This window comes from Lissotriton helveticus, chromosome 11 (assembly GCF_964261635.1).
Source record: "Lissotriton helveticus chromosome 11, aLisHel1.1, whole genome shotgun sequence".
Classification (NCBI taxonomy): Eukaryota; Metazoa; Chordata; class Amphibia; order Caudata; family Salamandridae; genus Lissotriton; species Lissotriton helveticus.
Window position 1 is genome coordinate 21,111,638 of NC_136072.1, and position 5,544 is coordinate 21,117,181.

Sequence of the window (5,544 nt, forward strand, 5' to 3'; positions counted from 1 at the left end):
GTGTCCTGATGCTGTCTGGGGTTCCATTGGACCAACAATGTCAATCCCCACTCTTTCAAAGGGAACCCCCACCACAGGTAGTGGTATGAGGGGGGCCTTTGTTGTGCCACCTGACTTACCACTGGCTTGGCAAGTGACACATGAGCGACAAAACTCCTTGGTATTCTCATTCATATGGGGCCAGTGAAAGTGTGAGACAAGCCTGTCCCAAGTCTTTGTCTGACCTAAATGACCTGCAAGGGGAATCTCATGGGCCAAGGTGAGAAGGAAACCTCTCAGAGACAAGGGGATGACCAGCCTCCTGGTTGCACCAGGCTTGGGGTCTCTTGACTCAGAGTACAGGAGTCCATCTTCCCAGTATACCCTGTGGGCACCTGTGGCATTCCCTGCAGCCTCAGCAGCAGCCTGCTGTCTGAGGGGTTCAAGGGAAGGGCAGCTCAACTGTTCCTTCCCCAGGTCTGCTCTGGAGGGTCCCCCTGAGCCCAGAAACTCAACTTGATCAAGTTCAAGCTCTTTAGGCTCAGTTTCCCTCAGCTCTTCTAGATCAGCCTCCTCAGAGACCTGATCCTCAACCTGGGGCAAGGGGGAAGGCAAAGCCTTACCCTTACTGCTCTTCTTCTTGGGAGGTGTCTGGTCCATAATTTCAGGATCCAGCACCTGTTCAGTGGGGCATCTTCTGGCCTGTGACCTAGTCACAGCAAGCACATGTGCTGGCAAGCCTAACATCTCCATGTGAGTCCTCTGCTCCACTTCTGACCATTGTGATGACTCCAAATCATTGCCCAACAAACAATCAACTGGGAGGTCTGAACTGACTACAACTTTCTTTTGTCCCTTCACTCCACCCCAGGAGAAAGCCACAATTGCCACACTATGACTAGTAGTGACATTGCTGGCATTGGTCACCAGGAAATCAGTACCTGGCATGATCTGTCCAGGGTCCACAAAGTTAGGTGTCACCATGGTGACACTGGCACAAGTGTCCCTATAGGCCTGAGCCATTTTGCCATTAATCAAAGGTGTCTGCCTGTATTTGCCCAAAGTATTGGGACTTATTTCAGGGGACATATCCATATCCCCTGTACAGACAAGGACAGCCTGAGTGAGTGTGCCAACTAAGTTGTCAGACCCCTCAGTACCCAAGGTTAACCCAACTAATGCCTTGGGAGTGACACTACCACTACTGACTGTACTAGGGGGTGCAGTTGCTTTAGGAGCTGTAGTGGCAGGAGTTTGTCCTCCTCTTTTGGTGCACTCACTAAACCAGTGAGATTTACTTTTGCAGTACTGGCACCACCTTTTTGACTGGCCTTCTTGAGTCTTCTTCTTCTGGGAAGCCTGACCCCCACCCTCTTTGGTTTGTTGGGGACCTGGTGAAGACTTCTGGTCATTTTGTTCACTCTTAACATTACCCTTCTGGTCTGCTTTCTTCTGACCACCCTGGTTCTGGTTCTGGTTCTGCTTGATCCTTGTCCTGACCCATTTGTCTGCCTTCTTTCCCAATTCTTGGGGAGAGGTCAGATCTGAATCAACAAGGTGCTGGTGCAGCAACTGGTTCTGACAATTGTTCAAAATTTGTTCTCTCATCATTAGATTATACAATCCTGTGTAATCTGTAACCTTGCTACCCAGCAACCAGCCCTCCAAAGCCTTAGTGGTACAATCCACAAAATCAGACCAGTCCTGAGACTGAGTTTTCTGGGTATCTCTGAACAGCAACCTGTACTGCTCAGTGGTTAAACCAAACCCATCAACCAGTGTATTCTTCAGGACCTGGTAATTGTTAGCATCCTCCACTCTTGTAGTGAGGAGTTTATCTCTACCTTTACCATCAAAGGAGAGCCACAGTATAGCTGCCCACTGACTCTGGGGAATGCCCTGCACAGTGCAGGCCCTCTCCAGAGCAGCCATCCATTTCTGGATATCATCCCCTTGCTTAAAGGGGGGCACTATTTTAGTCAGGTGTTTAGTATCTAAACCCTTCTCTCTATCTCTTGGGAGATTGCTGCCACCAGTGGGAGCTAGCCCACTCATCTGCTGCTCTCTTGCCAGGGCAAGCTTCTCTTTGGCCAGGGCAATTTCTTCCCTTTCAATCCTCAGTTCAGCTTGTCTCATCCTAGCCTCATGCTCCCTTCTCTGAGGGGAAGTAACTTTCCTCTGTGGAGGATTCCTTCTCCCCTGAGAAGAGGCATTAGAGTGCAGAGATCTATTGGAGTCCCTAGAAAGAGATCTATCTCTCCTAACTCCAAGGTTAGGCCCACTTCGGGTTAGTACTGGGGGTCCCCCAGATCCTAGCCCAAGTAAGTCTAAGTTGGTCCTAGTTAGCCTTCTGACTACCTCAAGACCCTTGTCTACCTCATCCCCAGAGAGTACCTCCTGATCCTCCTCCTCAACTGCTGAATCAGTGTTGGGGAGATCTGGATCCCCAGAGGTTCCCTCTAAGGCTGGCATGTTCTCATGTAACTGAGAAAGCTTTCTGGCATCATATGTCTCTAAGAGACCTATCAGAAAGGGAGTGGTGGGGTTAGACCCCTGCTTCAGTTTCCTGGAGACACAGATTTGTCTCATCTCCTGAAAACTGAGAGCTGCATATCTTGAAGTGACCTGTGGAGGGTCAACACTGACCAGGGGAGTCTCAGTAGAGTCCCCCTGAGTCGACATGCTTTTCAAGTGAGGTGTAAGTGGTGCACTTACCTACACTATATGTTTGCCTACTGATCCCTTGCTAGAGTTGTAGTTTAGGGTGTGCTAGGCCCTAGGAGCTACAACAGCTGGTTCAGTAGAACTCAGAGTATTCTAAGCTAAGTTATATGTACCTTTAGTACTTATGTGATCTTTCACAAGATATTCTTAGGGCATGTGTGGTAAAACAACAGCAAGCTCAAATCCCAACCGCTGCTCACCAATGTGAGAAGTTGGCCTGATGTGCAGTGCTCACTATTCTAGTGATCACTATATATCAGTCCAAACAACCCTTATTGATGATTGGTTGTAAGTCAACCTTATAGACCAGCTATCCTAGTAGCATGGATACGAGCAGTCTAAGGCTAAGACTCTAGAGGGCGTGTTAAGCCAGCTGTTTTACCATCACGTTACCCCTTGAACACCCAGTGAAAGGACACCACACAAGTGTTATGAAAATAAACAGTGTATTTATTAGAATCACAACAACCCTGTACTCTTTATGAGGACAGGGTGCTAGGCACACAACAAAACTCTTACGAAAATACTTAAGTTAGCACGTTATACACAAATGCCCGAGGGGCACGAAAAACCATATACTTAAAAAGTGGAATGCGAAATTACTAGCAGGTAAGTACAGTACTAATAGGCTTTGGAATCGCTAGGACTTGACTAGGGAATCGTTAGATTACTACTAGGAGGCCCAGGGGACTCGGGTGCAGAGTGTGCACTCTCACGCGGGATGCGGGACAAAGTCTATGGGAGCTAGTAAATGCAAAGTTAGTGTTCACGGGCGAACCCGACCTGGTAGGAAGAAAACGACAGTGGATCCTGACCCTAGGATAGTGAGGCTATGCTGGGACACCGAAGTGCCGAAGTTACCTAGCCCAGGGGCTGCAGCTGCATAGGTCTGAAAAGACGTCGGGGATCTCGTTGCCGGACCAGGAGCCTGGAAGGAAGAAGTTGCTGGCAGGCGACCAGTGAAGAAAAGTTCGATGGATCCAAGCCTGGATCAAGGAAGAAGGAAACCTGAAAGCAGAGGGGACCAAGTTCTTGAATCACTAGCCAGTGATTAAGTGGGCACCAGGATGGCACCGGGCGAAGTCACCGCAGTCAGGTGAGTGGGCGCTGCTGGGCTCTGCAGTCTCTCGGACCAGGAGGCGTTGTCGGCGACCAGGATGGAGGTGCGAGCTGTCCCACGAAGGTTCTTGCTGTCGACGTCGCTGGACCCAGGATTGGGCAACAAGTCTTGGCAAATGCAAGGCCCACGCGGTGGACCTAAAATGGCGTCTTGGGCGGACCAGGAGGGTCCAGGGTACTTCTCCGATGGAGGGAAGCAAGGGCCAGTCTGGAGCAACCAGACCAGCAGCAGAAATGTCGTCGGGCGTCGTCAGGAAGGCCACAAGCCAGCGGGCTAGTAGCCAAACAACGCGGTGAGCAGCAAAAAGCAGAAGGGCCCCACGCAGATCGTGGAGATGCTGGAGGGCTGCACTTCGGTGCTGGGGCTGCTCAGGGTGGGGGCTTCTCGGACCCCAAAGCACTCACCAGGAATTCACTCGGCGGGCTTGCTGGAAAGAAGTCGTGCAGTCTTGAAGATGGCCGGTCCCTCGAGGTCTCGTCACACCCACGAATCTCAGCGTGACTGATGATGCAGGTAGAGGTCAGAGGTGCCAGGGAAGCCGGTTCTCGTCGAGTTGGGCAGTCTTGATCCGGAGGAGAGACTTGCAGCAGACCGCAGCGTTCTTAAGATGGTGCCTGCGGATGCAGGGTGACTACTCCTTAGTCACAAGGGAGAAATCTTAGGAAGAAGTCTTGAGTTCCTTTCGTGGAAAGTAGTTTCAGGATTCAAAGATGATCTGATTTGGAAGGGGGCCAGTCTCTACCTTTATCCTGTAAAAGGGGCTGGCACGCGACTAAGTCCGGCCCTATGGGTGGGACTAGGAGGGGGGTGGTTACACCCACTTCCTTGGCGGGCTTTTCCCCAGCACAGGGTCTGGAGTGACCCTGGAACTGGTTCCAGCCAGCCTATGCACAGTGAGCACCGGGGTGCCACGTGCAGTCACCTTCCTCTAAAGCCCTGCCTACCTACAATACACAAAACCCTGTCTGGGACGGTGCTGGCACCGCCCCTGGCAGGAAACCCTTTGTCCTTATCTCCTGCTCTGGGAGGACTCCCAGCAGCAGGAGGGCAGACTTGTGTCTCGGTGGCAGCATCCATTTTGTGGATGCTAAGGCTCTGTCTGACTTTTAACCGGGTTATAGGTTACATGCATGTCGTGTCCCTCTAGAAGGGTGGAATGCTAACCCCGTCGCCAGAATTGGCGAGGGGTTAGTATTCCAATTCGTATGACACCTTACTCGACATGTTTTGATAAAGCGATACCAGAGTTGGCACATAACCGCGAGGATTATAATGCACTTAAGAGTATATGGTATGCGATATCATGGAAACGGCTAAGGGATGGATCCCGAAAGCCGCAGACAGGCTCAGCTCATGCCAGAGCACCACCTCACACGATTCCAAGCACTCTGCCTTCAGGATTGTTAAGGCCTGCCATAGGAGTGACTGATAGGAGATCTGTGTGTCCATTTTTAGGGTTAGATATAGGTATACTATATCTAAAGCAAAGGGTGAGTACACCACCTTGCCCCAGCTGTCGTGCAGCCAGTTGTGTCAGTTTTAGTTAGTCAATCCAGGGGTGGCACAATACATGCTTCAGCCCCTGGGAGACTTCTGGGTGCACCTCAGCCCTGGGTATAGGGACTTGGAGAGGGCCCAGTGCCAATTCAGTACCTAAGTACAATTTGGATAGAGAGAACAGCTAGGCTGTGGGTCTGATTAGCAGGCCCACAGCCAGGGAA